This window comes from Strix uralensis, chromosome Z, assembly GCF_047716275.1.
Source record: "Strix uralensis isolate ZFMK-TIS-50842 chromosome Z, bStrUra1, whole genome shotgun sequence".
Classification (NCBI taxonomy): domain Eukaryota; kingdom Metazoa; phylum Chordata; class Aves; order Strigiformes; family Strigidae; genus Strix; species Strix uralensis.
This window is the reverse complement of record NC_134012.1, coordinates 60,494,994-60,520,851: the sequence shown is the minus strand read 5'-3', so window position 1 is coordinate 60,520,851 and position 25,858 is coordinate 60,494,994. Positions and strand designations below refer to the sequence as shown.

At 40.9% G+C, this 25,858-nt stretch overlaps 1 long non-coding RNA gene across 1 annotated transcript in view; it reads right to left on the bottom strand.

Moving 5' to 3' along the window:
- The window catches only part of LOC141937780 (uncharacterized), a 58,623-nt gene extending 33,200 nt beyond the window's left edge, over positions 1 to 25,423 (bottom strand). Inside the window, exons 1-2 of the long non-coding RNA XR_012627062.1 lie at positions 25,288 to 25,423; positions 24,832 to 24,861 (exon numbers count right to left, since the gene is read on the bottom strand). This is a non-coding gene — a long non-coding RNA (uncharacterized LOC141937780). The remainder of the gene's footprint in view (positions 1 to 24,831; positions 24,862 to 25,287) is intronic.
- Between the last annotated feature and the right edge of the window lie 435 nt (positions 25,424 to 25,858).

The following is a 25,858-nucleotide window of genomic DNA, read 5'->3' as shown; positions in this document are numbered from 1 at the left end:
TTGTGTATACCCTGAGTATGAGAAAGAAATACAGTCACATAGATTTGATTTAATGAGGCCAAAACTATTACTACAGGTTATCTGGTAAGTATTCCCAATAGTTCTTCTGGCGCAGATCATCTCTAAGAAGACTGGCACAAACCAACTAGTTTCTACTACACTGCCTAGATCCTCCAAATACTTGGGAAAGGTAACAGTGTCCTTAGTGAACTGAAGATAATAATCCCCAACCAACCTGTCAATTAACTTCCAGCTCTGAATTACTGGGAAATTATGTATTTGGCATGTAAACTTGCCATAAGTGGAAGCCAGTGAACAGCCAGTCTGCACCTCCTGCCTCCCTTGTAGGTTATTATAGAGTTACCAGTTCCCTTCACAGCTTCCCATCCCTTTGTTAGTTGAAGTCTTAGCTACCAAAGCTCACCACAGAAACCACCTGTCCCTAATAATTCAGATATTTTGGTTGTGAAAGAATAGAGAAGTTACTATTCATTTAGATTTTATATATCCAGAATGAAATAGATGCTAATGTGAAATCTCCTTAAATATGCCCAATTGTTTTCCTGCAGCTTTATAATCATCTCAGATGAGAGTTTTCTGAGTGCTCTACTAGGACATGTTATTTTAGATATCCTTGTACTCACACTACTTCCTTTAACTGTCACCCTCCTGTTATCTACACGGCTATTTATGAAATAATGGTTACTGCCCCCAAATTTATGAAAAACAGAGTAAGAGCTTTTGCACATGCGAACAACTGAGGGCTCCTGGCTTTTGACTGCTGAGTGTACCACTGCTGGTTACCACAACCTGCAGGGTGCATAGTCCAAACTGTGCTACAGATGTACCACTCCCTCGTATTCAGACAAGTGCAATCCTTCTTTACCAAGGCAACATCAAAATTGCCACGACATGAATTTTTCTTTCTCAGGTTACACAATTTTCATAAAGAAAGAACATCTTATGACAGCTGCTTTGACACAGAACTGTGTAGGACAATTAGCCTCAGGAATATGAGTTTCTCCATGTGCTATAATTCACAGCAATTATTCCAGAACTATCCTTCTATTTGTCTGGACATTTTAAGAGTCAGGGTATCATTCATTCGGTCTCTCTCTTCCCTGTCTCCCTGACTAGTGTTTAATTCTAAGTAATCTGTATCATTCCTTCTTAAATCTCTAATATCGACTGACCCCCATAAAGCCAAGGCACGACATTGAGTGGCATCAAATCCCTCCACAGATCTGCTATCATGTTAGCATAGTCCATGAGCAAAAGTAGGCAAGAATCAGGGTGTGACAGACCTAGCTAAATCTTGAGTAGGAGCTTCAATGGCTTCCTTACTCCCCGTATTCTAAGTGATTTGAACACCTAATAACTACTCCAACAAGACAGTTTTTAAACAGAATTTGTTTTAATCCTTAGCTTTTTTTTTGCTAGTTGGCTACGTGTAGAATGAATGTTAATGTTTGTTTTCAGTCCACTTTCATGTTTCAGTTCCAGCCCTCAGACCTTTGGTGAAAGTTGATGTCCAGTCCAACTGCAATATAATTTTTATTTTCAGAAAACACTAATGTATTTAGAAAATCTAAACTTTATTAAATCTCTGTGTCTTAATTTACCCTTAATAATAAGTCTTACTTATGAGTAAGGAGCGAATTGACTGCAAGATACCTGTCTCAAAATTATCTCCAGGATTATGGAACTGATTTTTTTTTAAGCTTGGCTTTGTATCACGAGGGCATATATATGCTCTTATGGGATGAAGAAATGAATAGCTTGTCAGTCATCTTGAACTTCCCTGGCCATCAGCTAGCACCCTCTGTTAAGAAGGGAGGTGCTTAATGGGTTGTTTTGCCTCCCAGAAGATCACCTGAGCAAACGGAAATTACATTGACTGAGGTGCCCACTTTCTCACTTAAAGTGCCTGAAAATAACAGTCCACCCATCTATAGCATTCATCAAAAGTGTTTGACACACAGCACACCATAAACACTGGACACATATTCTATCTATTCTAGAAAGTGGCTCCATTTCTAAAAATGTGACAGACTGAAATTGGTTATAAAGCCATAAAAAAGTTTAATTTAAACCTTCAGTAAAACTACACTCTCTCATCCCAGGCAAAAGGAGGCCTTGCTTTGCAGGTAAGAGTTGAAAGACATTCAGAAAGATATTCAGGGTTCCAGGTGTGAATCTGACAAAACCGTCAAACTCCAAGTCATGCCCCTATGGACAGAACTGAAAGCGAGACCTCCATCCCACCTCATACGGATCTGTAAAAACAGTGGAGACAGCAACACTGATATAGATAGAGCAGCTGAACATTCATTTACCACAAGGATTTTCTGCCAACACTTTTCAGTTTAATTTTAATGATTATTTAATCAGTTTCATCTTTTACCCCTTTTTGTCCTTCTGAGAAGCTCTAAGAGAGCTAAAGAGAGTAAGTTGTTAAATGACTTAATAAGCTTTTAAATAAGAGGAACATTATCTAGTTTCTCAGATTCATTTTACAGTTGAAACATTTTAACATTAATTTTGAGGCAGACACCATTTTCTCAACCGTATGTAGTGTAAAGATTGTCACTGGACTATGAGACTATTTCTTAATAATATGACTCACAATTTAGGCCTGATAAACAAATTCATCAGCACTGTAAAGTTATAGCACCAAATGCAAGTTGCAGCAAAAAGACATTCCTTAGAATGGAAACCATTACCCAAACTAAAATAAAAAGGACAGTGCTGTTAATATTTGAAAACTACTTCACCTATTGTGAAACTTCTCACTGATTTAACAAAACAATTGTAGTCTGTAAGGATGGATCCACACAATAGAAATTGAGATGTAACATACTACATTTTGAAAAACAAGTATTTCAATGCATTGCCAAAACAATTATTTTGACTTGCTTTAAAAATATGTGGAGGTTCCTTAAAGTATTATCACACAGGTTCATATATCACTGCTCTTTGTTGTCAGTATGAAAAATAGGACTTTTTGTTTACTTAAAAAATGGAAATACCATGATTCTGCTGTTGAAAAATGAGGTGGGAAAAAGGAGTGTCCTCCCATTTTTGAAAAATATATTTTTTATTGAACCAAAAGAGAGGAGGAGAAATAAATCATGTATAATCAGGGAAGCAGACTGGTCTCTATTTACACAGTAAAAAGGCTAATAATAATGGGCTGGTCATTGAAGACAAAGTGACCAGAACCAAGCACAGAGCTGATGACAACATGAGTCAAAAATTAAGGTCTCAGCCTACAGCAGACCCACCTTTGAATCCCAATAGATACATAATTAATAAAGGCGTGATGAAATAAGATTCATGTTTCATGATAGAATGAGACTGCCCAGTCAGAGTGCATCTGTTAATAAAAAAATCCCTTCTAGAATGAGAGGTTAATAGTTCTCATTCATGCTTTAAATAGTAGATCACAGCAATAAATCAGCATTATGATTTAAGGGCATACAACTTATTAAATATAATATATTGTTTCTGGCATTTCATTTACTGTAAAATAATTTTTAAAATATTTTGTAATATTCATTCTCAGAGGAAGATTGATCAAATAATCATGCAAATACTAACGTACAGCCTGCATTAATCTTTTTTTTTTTTTTAATTTTTAAAAGCTTATGAAAAGTAATTTAGCTGTTGTGAGGGAGAAGAGATTATTTTGACAGATTCTTAAAATCTGTCAAATAGTAAGGTATGAGCATGTGTGTGCAAGCATTACACATACTTTGAGGTCCCCTCCTGTAACTGTGAAACATTCATAGTTTCTATTACCAGACCTGTATGGGTCTATTTCAATGGTACTTATAAATAGTTTATTGCAGGATAAATTTGCTACATTGGAGGTACTAAGCTTTAAATTTTGGTCATTCTCTTTCTTTAACTAACTAGTCTTCCTTCATTTGTTATCAATTTCCTATAGAAAATGTTAGGAAATACAGGCTATATTATAAATCTGGAGATAACCTTATTTGTTTTGAGGTAAAACTGCCACTAATATTAAAAAAGGTAGGTATTACTGAGTTTAGCAAGCAAGGAGGTCTTTCTTAGGCTGCCTCAAGGCAGACAGAAATGAGCAATGCCTCTACCAGATAGCAGGACTCCCACTAAAAGAAGCCCATGATAAGTCTGTGTTTCCCACCTCATGAAGAAAGATAAATTCTCTACATGGATCTCCTCCAATAATTAATAGCTGTAATTTTAATATGTACTAGGCTCATACCCATTAATCCAAGAATAGGTCATGTTTCTAAAGATGAGCAATTAACGGTTCCTCCAATCTATCAATGGAAACCAAACAAACAAAAATGAGAATTAAGTTTTGAATCAGGGTGAAGAAGAAGGAAAATTCCAGAAAATTTAAACCCCTGTTTCCAATATGGGTCACAAGAAAATTATTTATTTTCCCTGCCTTCTTGTGTGGAGTCATTTAAAAATAGAAATTGACATTTCTGTAGAAAATTTTTCAATATAAACATTTAAAGAAAAATGTGACATTTTCAGAATCCTGATCATCTTTAATTAGAAATATTTGCTGAATCTGCCACAAACTATACACATTTGGAGTTATGCTGTGATTTATTTTTTTCCCTAAAATAAATTCCTTTTTCTCCACAGTTGAATTTGTTTATAGCAATTAAGTAGATTGTGAGGTTAAAGAAACATATTTTTACTATTATTCATCTGTTACACAATACACATGAAGACCAAATGGATGCATTAACAAATACTTAAAAACAAAACACAAGGCATGTGAAAACTGTTTCCCATGCTCAACACCATGTTGAGACGTTAGTAGGATAAAAACCTTTATCCAAAAGCATCACATGAAAATATGCTTCTGACAAAACAGACCCAGAATTAAACACCCAGAGGAATTTCTGGATTTGCTAAAGAATAAATATATAACCATTCTTAGGATGTTAGCTGATCACTAAGGGCATTAAATTAGAAATTGCCTAGCAGAATGGTACAAATAAAACAAGAAGAAAAGTATCTTTATTCACATATGTGCTTTCTTAGTTTTTTTTTTTTTTTTTTTTCTCCTCAGGAATGTTCTGAAGGAGATCCTCCCTACAATTTTGAAGACCCATTCCAAATATATTTTGTGATAATAGAGAATGGGATCAATTGATCAAACCTGGAAAGGTGCTGAAAAGTGAAATGAAGGATAGCAGAACAGCTGCCTGGCAAATGCTCCACAATACTGAGACCAGGTTTTTTGGTAGCAATATAAGAAATCAGACAGACAATCTGTATTGCATACTCCAGCAGACAGTCATGCTGAGTTCACAGAATGTATACCTCATGCTGTTTAGATATTCATGTAAGTTTAAAAGAAAAAAGTTTGAGAAAATTACACTACATACTATTAATATTACCCAACAGCATGCCATAGACTTTCTACTACTCAGAGCTGGTGGAGACAAACTGAGGGAGAGCTGAGCATCAGTGTTTGTACATCAGAGCATTTAAGAGGTCCCTTAAGACCCAGTAGAGTGGTGGGCACTTGCTCTGGAAGATAATCAGGCACAGGTGTTGGGAATCAAGCCAGAGACCAGACTCCTACTCGGCAGATTCCAAAAGCCTCCTAGTCCAGAAGAAAGTGAGGAATGGGTTTAAATTGTTTTCTTTTGAATGAAAAGTCTTTAAGAGGGAGAGGTGCAGAAAATATCTGTCAATATAAAAAGTTGCTGTCCTCAAAGAAGCAGGAGGAGGATGCTGTCTCCTTTGAAAAGGGTCAGAAAAGTTTGTTGCTGAGTTAGGTGAATCTGTACTCTTCTGGAAAACTGGTAGTAAAAACTTCTTAAGAAAGAGTATAAGGGGGATGGTTGTGGCCCTGAATGCCCTAGCTCACATGAACATAACCAAACACCATCACAACCCACAATGTATATATATATATATATATAGTATTTAACAGAAAACTATGGCCTAGGTAAATTCCTCTTGGGCTATTCTTGAAATTCTAAGGATCTGCAGAGATCCGTAAAGTGCCATATATTTTATAATAAATAATTAACAGTAATACAAAATGCTGGCTAAAACAATTAATATTTGGCATGAGTGTACATATTACTTAAAAGCTGGTATTTCCTTCAGGTAATTTCATTAATAAGTTTAGTTTATTAGCATTATCCTGGCTCAGACAGAAAGAGGAAAAGAACAAAATTCAGACAGCAACAAAACTTCAAAACCAGATATCTTCTATTACCAAGTTTCATTTTCTCAGCAAACTGAGGCCTGCATAATCACTCAAGGAACTATTTTACTTAAACATTCTTCCTTAATCATTAAACCATTGTATGGCAAGTGTGATGGAAAGAACTTAAGAAAGCAAGTATTTACCAAAACACTGGATCAGAGCTATGCTGTTGGAAATCAGAATGGTGATCTCAAGAAAGCAATGCAGATTTACCTTTTGTGATCATACACTTCCTTAAGTGATAACCTACTTATCAAAGAGAAGATTATACCCAATAAAACTATATTCTTTACCCATCAGGAACAGCAAGAAGTTTTCAATTTATCTGGATCTTCCTTAACAAACTGTTAAGGAGAGAGTTCTGGGAGAAATCTCACAGTCACTTGCTGTTGTTCTCCTGGGGGACTTTAACCTCCCGGGTATCTGTTGGGATCACAGCACAGCAGAGGGAACAATCCAGGAGGTTCCTGGAATGTGTGGAGGACAACTTCCTCACACAGCTGGTGAGTGAGCTGACCAGGGAAGGTGTCCTCCTGGACCTGCTTCTTGTGAACAGGGAAGAGCTTGTGGGGAAAGTAAAGGTTGTAGGCCATCTAGGGTGCAGTGATCATGAGATGATTGAGTTTTCGATCCTTGGAGAAACAAAGAGAGGGGTTAGTAAAACTGCCACCTTAACTTCTGGAGGGCAAACTCTGACCTGTTCAAAAGACTGATTGACAAAATCCCTTGGGAGACTGCCCTGAAGGATATGGGAGTCCAGGAAGGCTGGACATACTTCAAGAGAGAAGACTTAAAGGCATAGGAGCAAGCTGTTCCCACATGCCGAAATCAAGCAGGCGGGGAAGGAGACCGGCCTGGCTAAACAGGGACCTTTGGCTGGATCTCAAGAACAGGAGGAGAATCTATGACCTCTGAAGAGGGGGCAGGTCTCTCATGAAGACTATAAAAATGTAGTGAAGCTATGCAGGGAGAACATTAGGAGAGCCAAAACACAGATAGAGCTCAACCTGGCTACAGCTGTTAAAGATAATAAAAAATGTTTCTATAAATTCATTAAAAACAAAAGGAGGATTAGGGAAAATCTCCCTCCTTTATTGGATGCAGAGGGAAACATAGTAACAAAGGATGAGGAAAAGGCTGAGGTGCTCAGCGCCTACTTTGCCTCAGTCTTTAGCAGTGGAACTGGCTGTTCCCTGGACACCCAGCCTCATGAGCTGCGAGATGGGGAGGGGAAGCAGAATGAGGTCATCACAATTAAAGAGGAAGTGGTCAGAGACCTGCTACATCACTTGGATGCACACAAGTCTGTGGGACCGGATGGGTTACACCCAAGGGTGCTGAAAGAGTTGGCAGATGTGCTCACCAAGACGCTTTCCATGATTTACCTGAAGTCATGGCTAACTGGGGAGGTCCCATTGGACTGGAGGGTGGCAAATGTGACACCCATCTACAAGAGAGGCAGAAAGGATGATCCAGGAAACTATAGACCTGTCAGTCTGACCTCAGTGCCAGGGAAGGTCATGGAGCAGGTCATCTCGAGTGCCATTAAAAGTCATATAATGGACAACCAGGGGATCAGGCCTAGTCAGCATGGGTTTAGGAAAGGCAGGTCCTGCCTGACAAACCTGGTCTCCTGCTATGACAAGATGACCCGACTATTGGACAAGGGAAAAGCTGTGGATATTGTCTACCTGGATTTTCGAAAAGCATTCGACACAGATCCCCATAGAATTCTCATAGAAAAACTGGCTGCCCATAGCCTGAATGAGCGAACGGTCTGCTGGATCAAGCACTGGCTGGATGGACGGTCCCAGAGACTGGTGGTCAATGCGGTTAAATCCAGCTGGTGGTCGGTCACAAGTGGTGTTCCTCAGGGCTCGGTGTTGGGACCATTTCTGTTTAACATCTTTATTGATGATCTTGATAAGGACATAGAGTGTATCATCAGTAAGATCACAGATGACACCAAGTTAAGCGGGAGTGTCGATCTGCATGAGGATAGGGAGGCTCTACAGAGAGACTTGGATAGATTGGATTGGTGGGCCAATGTTAATGGGATGAGCTTCAACAACTGCACTTGGCCCACAACAACCCCATGCACCGCTACAGGCTTGGGGAGGTGTGGCTGGAGAGCTGTCTGGAAGAGAAGGATCTGGGGGTTCTAATTGACAAACAGCTGAACATGAGCCAGCAGTGTGCCTAGGTGGTCCAGAAAGCCAACAGCATCCTGGCTTGTATTAGAAATAGTGTGACCAGCAGAAGTAGGGAGGTGAGAGTCCCCCTGTTCTCTGCACTGGTGAGGCCACACCTGGAGTATTGTGTCCAGGTTTGGGCACCTCAATATGAGAGAGATATCGAGGTGCTGGAGCGAGTGCAGAGGAGGGCAATGAAGCTGGTCAAGGGCCTGGAGAATAAATCCTATGAGGAGCGATTGAAGGAGCTGGGACTGTTTAGTTTGAGGAGGAGAAGGCTGAGGGGAGACCTCATCACTCTCTGCAACTACCTGAAAGGATGTTGAAGAGAGGTTGGTGCTGGTCTCTTCTCACAGGTGATTAGTGACAGAACAAGAGGTAATGGCTTTAAACTGCAACAGGGAAGGTTCAGACTGGACATTAGGAAAAAATTGTTCACAGAAAGAGTGGTCAGACAGTTGTGAGAGACGAGAAACCAGGCGTGCAAGAAACTAAGAAAAACAGCTTGAGAAAACAAAAGTTGAGGCTGATCAAATAAATGCCTCAAACACTCGCAAGACAAAACTATGAGTCACAAGGTGCATTCTGTGGAGGTCGAAGCTGATAAGGCTGCCCAAATAACACAAGATGGGGCTGGAGGAGGAAGCCCTGTGAAGACATGATGGCTCTGCTCTGGTGCACCTGGACAAAACTTCAAGGGCCATCTGTCCGGTGAATGACCTTTGCTTCATTATCCACAAAATGCATATTAAAGTTAACACCCCTCAATATGCTAACGAGGGTAACATGACCATGCTAATTACATCATCCCATGAAACACCTTAACCCTCCCCATACATGGGATACGTAGGTATGTGGGTCGACCTAGGGGATGGACCCAAGGAAAGTGGGTATAAATCAAGAAGGGGGGGGGGGGGGGGGGTGCTGAGAGACAGTGCAGTGAAGCGAAGAAGACGGATGCCAGCGAAAAAGACGGATGTCTCCTGTGCCTCCTGGAACCCTCGTCGGCAGGATCAGCACAGAAACCCAGACTGGTGATCTGTATTTCCCCATTCCCTCTATCTCCCTCTTTTCCCTTTCCCATTAAGAAATGCAAGGCATATTATATTGCTTGCCACAACTTGCTATATACTTAGCCAGCTATCGTGTGTTCAATTAGTACATCGTGAGTAGTTAATAAATATTTAGACTTGGAGACTTGTTGTCCGCTCCATTGGGGATTTGTGAATCTGAGTCACTTGTCCCCCTTGTCTGAGCAGGACGTGACATTAAAATTGGCGTTGTCAGCAGGATCCCCTTCGTTGTCAGAAAGTCTTATGAGATACTGGTTCTCTATCCAACAAACTCGGACAGGGAGAACTGGGAATTGGCCCCTCAGCTATATGCTGGGAAAGGGTCGGAGGGATACCGATTCTCTATCCGATAAGGACAGGGAGAATTGGGAAGTGACCTCTCAGCTCTAAGCCAGGAGATGTTCGAGCAGTGACAAGCCATGACTGGCCAGGAAATGTCGGTGCTTGACTGCTCCACTATTTTTGAGAAACTGAAGGAGTATAAGGCTTGTCCTCCTCCTTTAGTAGAGGTTTGGGCCCACGATAATTGGCATAATCCAGAAGCAGTGGCAAGCTATATTAGTGTACTTGCGGGGCTGCAAGGGTCGCGACCAGGCAAAGGAAAAGCTGTAGTGTGCGCAGTATTAGGGGCAGCACTGACTGCAGCCCAAAAAGCTAAACATGTTAAGAAACAACTAGAAGGGGAAATGATCAAATCCTTACAAGATCTGGTAAAAGCTCTCCAGGATCAATTGGTTGAGGAACGTAAAGTTACTGAACAAAAAGCTAAACTCTGGCAAGAGCAAACTGAATTTCTGAAAAGCCAATTAGCTGATGAGCGTAACACCTCTCAGCGATTTCAGACGGCTCTGTTAGATGCCTTGGACCGAGAAAAAATCTCATGGTCCAAAAAAGAGGGGAATGAACAAGATCTCAGCTCTGTTCCGGATAGTGAACAGGGAGTTACGAGTCTGGCAAAAGCAGCAGTCAGACCCTTGTACCCAACAAAGGATTTAGAGATAAGCCGAGAAATTTTTTACCCCGAAAAAGAGGGGGCAAATTTAAGACCATTAATTAAAACGGAGACCACCGAGGGTCACGGTGGAAGAGGTCCACAGGTCACCATTCGAACTACACCATATCCAGCTACTGAGCTTATGAAAATTCAAGAGAAATATACCAGACGAGCTCAGGAAACTGAGACTGAATACGTGTGGACAGTATCTTTGACTGGTGGCGACCGAATTATGTTATCAGACGATGAGGCCCAGGGGTACTGGGGGCCAGGGGGTTTCTTAGTTACTGACGACCAGAGAGAGCCGTGGTCATTAACTCAACGAGCTGCTTATTGGGCTGGGGGTCTGGACCCCTTGGAAAGGGGGGATCCAGTATGTATCGAGACCTCAACCGTAAATCATTTGACTGAAAGTCTGCAGAAGGCTGCTTGTCTCCAATTAATGCATGACAGGCGTTTAGTTCCGCAACAGCCTTCCCCGATGCTATTAGTTGCTAACCCTGATCAAATGACTCCCCTGATTCAGGGCTTGCCGGACTCTTTGAAATCACATGTAGTACAATTACAAGATCGTTTGTGGAATGCATTAGCCCCACGAGGGGGGAGATAGGCGGGGGCAGAAGCCATGACCTGGGGAGAGATAGCTCAGGACTTAATAAATTATGGCCGGATAATGGGTCTTACTGGGGGAACAGGTAAACCTAAGCCCTCGGTACGCAGATTGGAACAGCAGGAAAATCTGCCTCCTTCCCCTCCGCAAGTTTTAAGAGCAAAGAGAAACTTCTTGTGGACTGAGGGAATTGGACAGGGTATTCCCCGGGAGTTAATGGATAGTATGCCTACTACAGTTTTAGAAAAGCTCATTCGAGCCTGGAAAGACAAAAGAAAGCTGCCCCCCCACAACCGAGCGGACCTTTCAGGCAAAGGGAGGGACAGAACTGAAAACTAACGAGATGGTGGTAATTGCTTCTCAAACACCAGCTGCCCCTGAAGATGACTTGATTGATTTAGGGTCAAGAAACTGGATGCGCCATCCCCAGTAAGTGAGCCGGGGGACGGTGGGTGGGTCCACTTAAGGAGGCTCACAGAGAATACTAAAGGAGACTTGTTGATTACCTTTCCGCTCGGTCCCTTTAAAACTCCAGTTACATTTCTAGTAGATATGGGTGCTCAGATTTCAGCACTCCAAACTGAGGTTGCCAAGCGGAATGGCATAATTGCTGACAAAAAGCAGATCTGGGTTACAGATGTTTTCGGGGACTCTAAGCCACAGCCGACTGCTCGGGTGAAATGTTGATTACCTGGGAATGAAACTGCAACAGAGGCTGTTATGATCCTGGGAAATTTCCCCACAAATATCCTGGGACTTGACCTATTGAAGGGACAAGCCTGGGTGGATTCAAAAGGAAGGGAATGGAAATTTGGGTCCCCAACTGCCTCTATAAGACTTTTACAGCAAGTGCTTCCTCCTTCTAAAACTGTTAATGTGAAACCTTAAGCCTTACCGTTAGGTGCAAGGGAGGGGATCACTCCAGTAATAGCAGAGCTGCGGGAGCAAGGGATAATTGTTCCAACTTACTCACCCTATAATTCCCCAGTGTGGCCAGTCCGTAAACCTAATGGAAATTGGCGACTGACAATTGACTATCGGCAATTAAATGCCAATACAGGTCCTCTAAGAGCTGCAGTGCCTAACATAGCTGAACTGATTGCAACCATACAGGAACAAGCCCACCAGATCTTAGCAACTATTGATGTGAAAGATATGTTCTTTATGGTCCCCATACAGGAGGCAGACAGAGATCGTTTTGCCTTTACATGAGAAGGTGTGCAATTTACTTTTACACGTGTCCCCCAGGGATACTGCCATTTGCCGACCATCGCTCATTATGCACTAGCACAGGAGCTTGCTCAAATCCCTCCAAGGGAAGGGGTCAGGATATATCAATATATTGACGATATTCTGATTGGTGGCTCTGATGCTGCTGCAGTGGGACAGACCCAGACAGAGATAATCACCCACCTAGAAAATTTAGGGCTCCAAATTCCAGCTGAAAAGGTACAACTCCCATCCTCTGAGGTAAAGTTTCTGGGTATTTGGTGGCAGGGAGGAACAGTGTGTATTCCCCCTGAAACTTTAACTACCCTGGAAGAAGTAAAGTGCCCTGAAAATAAGAAGGAGCTACAACATGCCTTAGGCTTGCTGGTATTTTGGAGGAAACATATCCCAGATTTTTCCATCATAGCTCATCCTTTATATGATTTGACACGCAAAAGGGCTATTTGGGACTGGACTCATGTCCATGAAGAAGCCTTAAAGCTGTTAATCTTTGAGGCTGGAGTATATCAGGCTTTAGGGCCGATACATCCAACAGATCCATTCCAAATTGAGTGGGGTTTCGCAATTCATGGACTATCCATACATATGTGGCAATGTGGGCCAGAGGGTACCACCCGCCCTATAGGGTTTCGTTTGTGCAGTTTCAAAGATGCAGAAAAATGTTACTCAATCTGGGAGAAGGGTCTTTTTGTGGTTAGCCTAGCTTTGCAGGAAGCTGAAAAAATCATAAGGCAGCAACTAATCATTCTACAAGGACCCTTTAAGGTCCTGAAACAAGTACTGGCCGGAACCTCCCCTCCTGTGGGGGTTGCGCAGCGAGACACAGTGAGGAAGTGGTGCGTACAATTAGATCATTACTGCCACACGTATCAGATAGAGGAGGGGGCACCCAAAGTGCTCAAAATACAAGATCCACCCTCCGATCACCCTGAACTCCCTCCCTCAAATATAAAACCTGCTCCCCCATTTGAAACCCATCTAAAGAATGTATGGTTCACCGATGCATCTTCTAGAAGAGAGGGAAAGGTATGGAAATACTGAGCAGTAGCACTGCATGTTGACTCGGGGGACCGAATCATAACAGAGGGTGAGGGAAGTGCTCAGGTGGGAGAGTTAACAGCGGTATGGAGCGTGATTGTTAAAGAAGCTGAGACTACAGAACCAGTATTTATTTACACAGACTCCTATGCCATATTCAAGGGATGTACCGAATGGCTTACATTTTGGGAATAAAACCACTGGGAAGTAAATTGGGTACCGGTGTGGCAGCGTGAGAAGTGGGAGGAAATCTTAAACATTGCAAAACGGAAGTCCTTTTTAGTAGTATGTGTTGCTGCACACCAGTCAGGAAATCACCCTGCCCACCTGCTAAACAACCAGGTGGATTCAATGACTCGTTTGATGAGAACTGCTACAGAAGGTGAGGAGAAGAAATGGGAACACTTACTGGAATGGTTGCACGTAAAGCGGGGTCATTCAAGAAGCAAAGATTTGTTTAAAGAGGCAATAAGCAGAGGATGGTCTGTAACCAGGGAATTGTGCAATACCATTATTTCAGTGTGTAGTCTATGTCGTACTCGGCTGGGAGAGCACAACCTTCTTAAGGACCAACCCCTACACCTAAGGGACAACAAGGGACTATGGGACACCTGGCAGGTGGATTATATTGGCCCTTTCTGGCTCTCCGAGGGAAAACGCTATGTATTGGTGGGGGTGGAAATAGTATCGGGCCTAACCCAAGCAGAAGCTGTATCTCGAGCAACTGCAGAAAATACGGTGAAGGGGTTAAAACGTTGGTTTAGCTGCTTGCCTAGGCCCAAATCAATCTAATCAGACAATAGTAGTCACTTTACTGCCAGGGTGGTTCAGGAGTGGGCTGAAGATGAAGGAATTCAGTGGATTTTCCATACTCCATACTATCCCCAAGCAAATGGGATTGTGGAACGCACCAACGGACTTTTAAAGCAGGCCCTAAAACCCCTCGAACCAGGATGGCCACAATGGGTGCTAGACGCAGTAATGAAGATAAACAGCCGGTGGGGAATTAATGGGTGCCCACGACTTATCGCATTCTGTCCTAAGCCTCTGTCCATACTCGCCAGGAAAAAAGAGACTAAAGACCCTATAAACCCGCTCCATTATCCTGGACAACCTGTTCTAGTAGACTTGCCCACCGTGGGGCAAGTACCCCTAACCCTAAAAACTCCCATCAATATTTGTTCATGGGTGGCTACTGATGCCCATGGGAAAGAATACCGCGTCAATACCAGCTGGATTGTCCCTTCTTTCTAACCATAATTGTTTTGTTATGTATATATGTCTTTTACAGAGCATTGATCCTGGATAACAGAAGACCTATGTTACTTTTAGCACTTTCAATGGTTGTAGGCATTATTGGCTAGTTATTATTTGTAATCTGCTTACATTATTATATAATTTGTGGAATCATACCTGCTGAGTGTGGAATAAATCATTGCCAATCAATTACAATCAACAATCCAGGAAATTTTACAGGTACATTTGATGAGTTCACTTATTGGAAGGCTAACCTAGAGTTGTGCCATAAGTTACCTTATTGGGAATCACCTCCAAAATTAAGGAAGCCTGTGAGTCACCCGTGACTGCAAACTGGTGCTTGGAAATACCAAACAGATTACAGTGCTAGCTCATATAACTGTATGTGGTCCTTACAACACCACATCCACCAACTGCAAGATGAAGTAATCAAAGACTAGCTGAAGGGTTCTGATCCCACAAATTAAGCATTAATGAATTGTACCTAAATATTAAATTGTATTCCCATTTAAATCCTTATAGACCTGATAATGTAATTGTGTAACCTCAAATAGTTTTAGAAAATTTAACTTAGCAATTATATGTACTAACAAGGTATACCTTTAAGGAATTAAAGGTGCAGACCCAACAAGCATCTAAGATGGCGTTGCAGAATCCGGCTAGCATTGCTGAAGGAACATGGACTGTGCGGTGTGCTGAATCTAACTGAAGAAGAATGTTGCATCACCATCCACAATGCCACCACCTCTATAGAGGAGACCCGTGCCATGATGAAGAAGATCACCAACGGGAAGTGAGAACTTTTTTTTGACTGATAGACTGGTTTGATGGATGGAACCGTGGGTCATGGGTCACATCACTGGGATCCTCAGGACTCATGGGGTGGGGAAGATGGCTTGTAAATGTTAGTATTGTGATATTATGCAATTTTTTGCTTTCAATAGTATGCCTTGCAGCAATTAGCTATATGCTCTCTCACCTTCTGTCTTCCTTTTCCCTATACCTTTTGAGATCACAACGGTCAAATAAGAATTTGGAGTGTTTGAGTCATGGGGTGGGATGTGAGAGACAAGAAACCAGGCGTGCAAGAAACTAAGAAAAACAGCCTGAGAAAGCAGAAGTTGAGGCTGATCTAATAAATGCCTCAAACACTCAACTATGAGTCACAAGGTGCATTCTGTGGAGGTCGAAGCTGACAAGGCTGCCCGAATAACACAAGATGAGGGTGGAGGAGGAAGCCCTGTGAAGACAGGATGGCTCTGCTTTGGTGCACCTGGCCAAAACTTCAAGGGCCATCTGTCCAGTGATGGAAATCACTTCGACAGACACCTGTAAGAAAGGTGTGTTCAGGAGGATGAGTGTATTGTTAATTCTTCTATCAGGCAGGTGAACTGCAAATAATTTAATTTGAATAAGAAAAAACAAAAAAAAAAAACCCCAAAACTAACTGCTAAAGAGAAAATTAATTTACATATACATTTTCCACCATTTACTTCTACTCAAGCTTTTCTGCCCTTTTACCTTCTTTGGAGACATGCAACATTTATGCCTTTTGTCTCTTTCATTTTTCTTTTTAGATGGTAAAAATATTGTGGTAACCTCATACCATCTGAGAGCAGTCCCATGTATTAACTCCTTCGGCAATTGTTCATAGCTTCTGACTCTGAAAGTCAGTGTAATTTCATTGATTTCCACCGATATGAACCAAAATATATTTGTGTATCATGCTTACAGAGTTAGATTAGCCCTCACTGATAGCTTTAGAAAGACAACACAGAAATACTTAATTTGATTTTTGATGTATTTCTGTTCTTCCATGTAGCTCTCCACCACTTTCAATTGCTGTTAAGCATGTGCTATAGTGCATCTACTAGCAGAAAATTTGTTACAACTTTCATGCTTTAAATATAAAAATATTCATCATTCTTTGTGTCCTGTATCAAATACTGATTCTGAAGGTAATCATAGTCATTCTGAGATACTGTAGTGGTCCTGATAGGAAAACCATAGACCATCAAGGAGTTAGTGATCCACATATTTAACCTGGGTAAGCCTGTGGTGCGCTAAACTGCATATACATGGTGGCCCTTCAGGCCTGTGTTGCGTTTGCACAAATCCTTTGGTAGCAGGATGCACATTGCAACAGAGGAGTCTGCAGGAAGCTCCCACTGGTTACCAGTGATGGCCTCACCTTCCTCTACTGATACAGAGAAATGATTACTTGTTTTAAGACTTATTTACTTATTTACTTATAGAAAACCGCTTAGCAACTTATTTACTTACTTCTAGCAAGTTATAGTATTACTTACAGTATTTTTTTAATATTGCAAAGAATCCTGCTTGCCCAGAATGTTCTGTGGAATTTTACCAAGGACTACTGCATCCATCAAAACAAAGCAGTTTACTGTGAAAATCTACCAAGAACTGCAGTGTTCAGCAAAATATCATGGTTTTGTCCTTGAGGAAGAGGTGTGCTCTAAATAGTTGGGCCTCAGTAATGAGTAAAGATAGCCATATATGGATGGTAGAAGTTCAACTGGTCCCCTAAATAAGACAGGATGAGTAAACCAGCTGAAAAATATTTTTGTTGTTCAAGAAATTGGCTAAGAGAATCTGTGCATGCTCCGGGAATGAAAAACAAGGTGAGAAAGACTACGAGCCTTCCTCCCAAAGATCCCCAAAGACACCCCCCAGGAGACAATGCGCAGGTGCAAAGAGAACATAAACTGCTGACCCCAGCCTCTAGAACTAACCCAGCCTTACTCATGCATATGTATGTTTGTGTTATGTAATCCAATGAATATGTATATCCACACTCTATAAGTTTTTGGTAAAATGTGCTGTGGGTGTGCAAGCTTTGTGGAGAAATCCCCTTGCACCCCGGCACCGGACTAAACATACCTGCTTTATAACTCTATTTTGAGTTGTAGAGTCTTTTTTCCGCAAATCACTACAAATGCTCCAAGACGTTCCTATATGAACAGCCTTTTTGGTTTGACTGTAGAAATGATAAATAAAGTTGTTTCCTTGTGAGAAAATGCTGTAATAGCTCAACTGATTGATAGGGGAGAAAACCCTGCTATGGATGGGGACTGCACAGGATGCTACGTGTGGATCCTGTTCAGTGCTACACAACCCAGGGCTCCCAGCATACAAAGGGACATAAGTTTGTCTATGCTATTCTCTTATAATGTTAACTCTAATAAACAGTATTTTAAATTATACTTTACGGAGTCTAAGTGCCTTTCCTACTGGAATCATGAAAGGTCAGAACCTCCCAGTGCAAAACAGATACTGTGACAAACTGTCAGGTGAAAGACACCAGCTTCATTCAGCTGATGCAACTGACAGTTCTTAAATTAAAGGGCCATTTGTGCCCTAGCCTTTGTTAGAAAAAGCTATACATTGATCTATAGTAAATGAACTTATGGCCTGTAGAAACTGATTTTTTCATGCCACTCGGAAAAGACCCAGGACTAACATGGTGAAGAATCTTCTGAAAGTAAATACAATTTGCAGTAAAAGGACACTTTAGCAGAAGCAATCTTTATTTTAATGTCTATACTTCATCTCTGTCACCCTTATTTTCAAACATGCAGCTCCACAAGAAGTCCAATGGTAATGTTATTCAGTACCTTTGAATTTAAGTCCTTTCTGTTGACTGTTAATTGCACTATGAAAATATATATTCATTAATGACAGATTCTTTTAATTTTGCTTTATCAGAAAATTCTTTATAAGCAATAAATATGTGTTGCATTTAAGGTAATTAATTAATTAATTTGGTAAGAGGTAAATCCCCTTGCATTTTAGCCAGTCCTCAGAGATTAGAGGGGCTAGGGACAGCTGTACTTATCTCTTAATAGGTATGCTGATTAGGGCCTGACACCAGATGCACAAACAGCCTGTATGTTGTAGGTCTGGCTGCATTCAAGAGAAGCCGTCAGGTTCACAAATAGTATGGTTTATTCTTATGCAACATCTACAGATTCTTTGAGATTGCCTACCATAAATGCATAAAATGCAAGTTGGCTATATAGCACTACACACACAAAAAACCCAACTGCAATCATACACACTTGACTCAGCGTAGCTGAGGACCCAAATCTTACCAAAAGGCGTCCCTTCTGTGGGGGACGAGGAGCACAAACCCATTGATCTGTCCCTCCGATTTGGTATCAGATTATTGTCCCTCCAAGTTAGATACAAACTCGGGGTAGTATTTATCATAGTATGTATGGGTGAGTGGGTGGGACTGTGGTCAAGCCATTGTTTCTTGAGTAACAACACAGCACATTCTTTGGTGCAAGGTGTGTGCTGGTTTTGTGTGAAAAGAGGAAGAATGAGAGATAAGGTCTGCAGAGTACTGCAAAACAGTCCTTGAGAGAAGGGGAAGAGCAGGAGATAAATCTGCATAGTCATGTCAAATGTTCCTCGAGAAAAGTAGAAGAAGGGTACCGCACAGCCTCTACCTTGCTTCGTATTCCTCCTTGGTGCCATGGCAAATCACTGGATCTCCGTCCTGTCCTGTTGTGGGCACCATGTGTTAAGGAAATGTGTGTTTTGCAGATTTTCCACTGTTTTGCTTTTCCTACACTTCCAGCAATGTGTTGTATCCAAATTCTCTGCAGTGGAAATAATAAGTAACAAAGATTATTGAGATATGTTACTAGAAAGAGCTAATACAAAATGGTAAATTTGATATGTCTGTTTTCACCCTCAGGATAAGACTCATCACTGTGCACAATGCTCTTCAAAGACCAGATATTGTAACACAGATGAACAAAAAGTTGTTTATATAAATGTTCTAAGCAATAAACTTCATCCCGTATTCAGGCATTACTGTTGATCAAGGTAATTTTGTTGTCACTGTTATTATTGTCAGAAGACAATAATTTTTAAGCACATTTTTCAGCAGTTATAAACAGCAGTAGAAAAGCTGTATGTGTTTATTCTCTGTGCACTATTGTTTCCTTTTCATGAAGTCTTCTACTGTGCAATAAAAACTTTAATTCACCAGATCTAGTCCTTAGCTCTGTGTGAAGAGAAAGACTCTATATCATACTATGTCATAAACCAGAGCAAATGCAAATATACAGTAGATTCTCCAGTGAATGCTGAGGAAGGGCATCACATTTAGGAAATAATCATCACAGATCCACCTTCAAAGCAAGGACTGAATGTCACTAAATATAACATTAAGTTGATGGGATTCATTTAGAAACTAATAAAGCATGCGATAATAGAAGACAAAGTAATTAAGAACCAATGTCCAGTGGCTATATTGATCATATGAGAAATCTCACAGGTAGTATGGAGATGCCTACCTAGTCTCTATTACATTTGTTCTGTTGAATATGTGACAGATGTAACTGCTGAACTAGTCCACAGTACAGCATGGACATACTCACATGTATGATGTACCTTGCCTTTCTGTCAGAGCAATGTAAACGCTAAAATATACATGTTACCATTGTTTCTGAGAGATTTAAGACATGATTTGCAGCATAGTATTCCTATATTATTTTGCTGTGGTTTTCTAGTCATTAAAATATTGTAAGTCTGTAGCATGTCTTTCTTAACCTGTTTTGTTTCTTAAACATGAACACAGCTATGAGAGCACATAATTGTGACAGCGCCCAAAAAGATGATTTCTTAAAATTCAACTCATTTAGTGTATTTGCGTACCCTGCAATTTAAATACTCACAGAGACATTCCCTTACTTGTTATGCCCTTTTGATGCCTGTGGGGTTTAAAGAGTATTATCAAAGATGTTCAATTTATCATCAAAGGAAGGACTATTTTCTTAAGTTGATAGGGCTGTATTTGAGGAAAACTGTTGCTTCATTTAGTAGACATTGTTTCATCTGCAGTGTGAATCTTTTTCTAATTCTGAGCAACAATGATACCAAAAGGTACAGATCAGCATGTTTCTCAGTAATGTCAACAGGCATTGTCTTTGCCTGTAATCTATAGAGAAATAAGGATCTGGAGGCTGATTTGTTAATCAGAAAGCATCTGCTTAGTCCTGCATTCCTTATCCTGTACAACATTCCTTAGCCATTCTGTTATTCTTCATCTATTGATGATTTCTCGTTGTTTGGGGGAGGGTTTTAGATTTTTTGTTTAGTTGTTTGTTTTTTTCCTGGTGAGGCTCAATGGTGAGTATTAACGAGCTCAGACTGATTTTTTTAAATATAAAAAACATGAAGAAACCAGGAAACACTGGCTGCAATGGTTAACAAGACAAAGGGCAGAATTGGAGTACCCATACCTGCAGCTAAATATCCAGTGTAAGTTGACATTTCATACTTATCCTTTAAAACTCCTATGTATGTACTGAGAAACAGAAAAAATTGCTATTCTTGCTATTTCTTCCCATACTGGTGCAGACTGCTAGATAATCCCTATATTTGATATATTTGCTATATATTAATCAGTTTGTGTTTTTCATATTAAAGAAAGGAAATTTAGTAACACTTCTCTTATTTAGCAGGAGTGAAACAGCTATATTATTTTTATTTAAACTTGGACACTATCAAGTTTAACAAAATTATACTATCATCCCAATGTTTTTAGGCTTGTTAAAGAACTCACCTAAGAAACTGGAGTCTACTCTGGGTCTATAGATAGGTTTGAAATAAGTAGAAGACATGAAAAACATACAATGCAAAAGCTGAGAAAACAGAAGTCTTTAATTAATAGAAGTCTGTTCGTCTTCATAATCTTGATTGCTCAAATTAAAATTTCATTCTTGCATCAGGTTGTTTCCTGTATATACTGAGGTTGAATGCTTTCAGGGAAATGGTACTTTAAGATCAGACAAGTTGGCTCATGAGAAACCTTGGGCCTTGCATCTGTGCAGTGTTGGAGAAACATCAGTCTGAGTTACAAGTGTTCACCTACATAGCTTATGAAATACCATGGGTATCGTGAGCATTGTGTGGCAGTGTAATCACTTGCACTTGACCCAAGATGCATTATGAAGTATATGGTAGATATATGTACTGCAACTTGAGAAGAGCCAAGTTATGGTATGAAAGAAAGAAAATACTCATAAGTAGTCTCCAGCTACAGTTTCAGATGTTGGTGGAAGGGAAGAAATCTCACTTTTTGTTAAATTTATTAATTGGTTATAAAATAGTGATAACACTTTACAGATTTTTTTTTATCTGTATGTCCTTAATTAGTGAGGCAAAAACACAGTCCTTAATCACTGGCCCAGCATTAGTGCCTTGCTTTTGAAAGTATTTCCCAGTAAGGTAAAAAGTTTTGGTTTTCTGTCTTCTAGCTATCTTCTTTAGCACCAGCTAGGTAATGTGAGTTCTTGACAAACCCTTGCCTATTTTTAGTGCCTTTGGTTTCATTTTCAGTAGTGATTTTGTTTTACTGTCTTTTTTTCTTTTTGAACAGACACATCCTCTAAATAACCAAAATATTTCTTATTGAACATGTATTGTCTTAAGATTATATTCCCCTTCCTAGATTTAAAAAAAAAACCCAAAACAAAACAAAAAAAAACCACCCAACTTATTCTAGTTAACATTTCCAACATGAGTTACTTGCAGAAAATGGACAGAAACATTTGGAACAAATTTTATGAACTGACAGTCCTATATAGTATAATTATTAAGTAGTTTGTAGAGCTTGAATACAAACGTGTTCTTGGCATTTGAGTACATAAGAATATTTAACCATTAAAACTAAAACTGCTGACATATAAGAAAATAAACTTAAACAAAATATTGTCTGCCATCATTGGTAAATTTTCCAATAAATCAGTTTTAAATAAAATATTCAGCATATGTTGAGCTTAACAGGTTGGCAACTGCTCAGAACAAAACTACGCCAAATTTTTTATTTTATTTGCTTTAACTAAGAAAGCAATTCAGATTCAATATTTGCAAAGTAACAAAAACCTACAAAAACAACTGTGGAGTTGTTTTACTGGAAAGTCAACCTTCTGCTATCTCTGTGGGGTTCTTGAAATTTAATTTCTAGGTGGCGATGTTAAATAACACCATTTCAATATTATTATTTCCAATCAGAGGGCTTAAATATGTCTCGTATATAGTTATAAAATAGACTAATCAATAAAAAGTTGCCATTTTATTCACAAGTAAGAAACAATAAATTAATTTTACCTTTGATTTATACGCAAGTGAATTGTACAAGTTAGTCTTAGCAATGTCCTTTTTTTAATTACTGTTTTGTCACATCATTGATCTTGCTCTCTCTCCATGTGATAATACACTATTTGGTTTGTATTGACTTAAAACCATCTTTTCCTCTATTAAAAGCATTCTTATTGAGTTGATTAAGATGAGTACAAATGGTGAAACAATTTCTAGACCTTTTTTCCTTCCCTGTTTCGACCAGGGTGAAGTTAATTTTCATTGGAGTATTTTATACCATGTGATGTCATGCCCAGGGATATAGGTGAGCAGGCTCTCTCGGGCTGGCGCCGATTTCGGGTCCAGTCCGGGTGTCTGTTGCTGTGGGGGCGGTCACCGCGCTCAGTAAGCCACTGCTGCATTTTACCCGCTTCTTTTTGGACTCACGATTGTTACTGTTGTTTCTCTTGTTATATTTAGTAAATTATTTCTTTTTAGTCAACCTACAAATTTTCTTCTTTTTTTTGTCCCTCCCCTATTTCACCAGGGAGGGGGGAGGTGAACGGCTGGCCACGTGGTGTCTGGCTGCTGGCTGAGGTCAAAACTCCGCAGTTTTTGGCATCCAATGTGGAGCACAGAGGTTTTATTTGAGATAAAAATAAAATGGGTAAAATGTGGATTGCTTGATCCTTAAGATCTTATCAGCTAATTTGTAATACATGTTTCCCATGCTCTTGCTCACCTTCCATGAGAGCTGGGTTAAGATTTTGTTTCTGCTGTACTATGTGATACTCATCTATGATAGCGTGCAGTCATCAGCCCTGGGGCTATTTACAGTTGTGTTTGAGGAATTTGGGGAGTTCAAATATCTTTGGAATGTTGGCACAAACATGGTTGCCATGCTGTTAGGAGCTAGTGTGTTCCTGCATGTGATTCTGGTTTTGTTTATGGTTAAACAACTATTTAAGAGTATCACTTGGAAACCTACCCCAAGGCTGGGGCATTATGAGTGACTGGGGGTGTGGAGTAGAATGGGCAAGCACCTAGAACAGTGGGCACCTTTGGTGTATTGGAACTTCACTCCTGCACAGGTGCAGAATCCTGAACAACTAGTAAAATATTTGGAAAACGTGTGTTGTCACCTGGGTAATTCCAGAGAGGCACAGCTCACTGCAACATGCTGGGGCATAGCCCATGCTTACCGAGTGCTATTAAACACTGTTCAGCACCCTCAAGAGGAAGAGAAGGGCTCTGCACCTGGTAACCAAGTAACTGGAACTGCAGCCACTACAAGCCTGAGGAGAGGCGCTGCAGCTGAGCCAGAGAACCAACCCATGACGGTGTCAGTTGCTCCCATACAGAAGAAGAAATACACAAGAAAATCCCTTCGCGGTGTACAGGGTGATGATGAGCCAGGCCCATCACAAGAACAGGAGGAGGAGACAGAGCCAGTGATAGTCAACCAATGCTTATCCCTCAGTGAGTTGCGAGACATAAGAAAAGATTTCAGGTGCCATCCAGGTGAGCAACTCATTACCTGTCTGCTCCGGTGCTGGGATAGCGGGGCCAGTGGCATGGAACTAGAGGGTAGGGAGGCAAGGCAACTGGGATCCCTGGCTAAGGAAGGGGGGCATTGACAAAGCCATTGGAAAGGAGACACAAAATCTCAGTCTCTGGAGGTGACTTCTCTCAAGTGTGAGGGAGAGGTATCCCTTCAAGGACAACTTTACATGTCGACCAAGTAAGTGGACCACTATAGAAAGAGGCATTCAATACTTGAGGGAGCTAGCTGTGCGGGAGGTAGTTTGCTATGACCCAGATAATGCATGGCTACCCACAGATCCAGATGAAGTCCAATGCACCCGGTCCATGTGGAGGAATTTTGTACAGAGCACACCATCATCATATGCCAATGCATTAGCACTAATGTACTGGAAAGACGAAGACGGACAAACAGTGAATGACCTGGCTCTCCTGCTACAAAAATATGAAGAAAGTGCCTCTTCCCCCATCAACGCGGCTGTGAACAAATTATCTCAAGATTTTCAGCAATTTAAAGAGAACATGTCCTACTCCCCACCTGCATGGACTAGAATCTCAGTTATTAGGAGCAGTTGTTTCTCTACTTGAGAGAACCGGTGCACACCACGGGGGAAGCTGTGGCATTGCCTGCGTGACTATGGAGAAGACATGAAGAAATGAGATGGAAAACCTACCTACCTCCTAGAAGAGTGGGTATGTGAGCTGGAAGGAAGAACAAGTACAAAACGGGGTCCTTTCAGGAGAAATGCTGTTCTGGTTTGAAGAAATCAAGTGCCCAAACACAGCAGAAAGGTTGACTTTGCTCATGATCCTCTGAGAAGAACTTTTGACTTGTATTCACAAGAAGTGAGTGATCAAGATGAGGTTGAAACCCGTGCACACCACACTAACCCATTTGTCGTTAGCAGGTATTATGACCAACATCAGAGGGGCCCTGCCTCCAGCCAGGTGGAGGACAGGGGCAACAGAATTTACTGGACCATGGGGATTCGATGGCCTGGAACATCTGACCCGCAGCAGTATAAGGCCCTATTGGACACTGGTGTGCAATGCACCCTAATGCCATCAAATTTTAAAGGAGCAGAACCCATTTGTATTTCAGGAGTGTCAGGGGGATCTCAACAGTTGACTGTATTGGAGGCCAAGGTGAGCCTAAGTGGAAAAGAGTGGGAAAAACAACCCATTGTGACTGGCCCAGACGCTCCATGTATTCTTGGCATAGATTATCTCGGGAGAGGGTATTTTAAGGACCCAAAAGGGTATCGGTGGGCTTTTGCTATAGCTGCCTTGGAAACAGAAAGAATTAACAGCTGTCTGTGTTACCTGGCCTATCAGAGGATCCTTTTGTTATGGGACTGCTGAGGGTCGAAGAAAAACAGGTGCCAACTGCCACTACAACCATGCACCAACGGCAATACCACAACAGTCGAGACCCTATAATCCCTATCCATAAACTGATTCGTCAACTAGAGAGCCAAGGAGTCATCAGCAAGACGCAGTCCCCTTTTAACAGCCCCATATGGCCAGTGCGAAAGTCTAATGAAGAGTGGAGATTGACAGTGGACTATCGTGGCC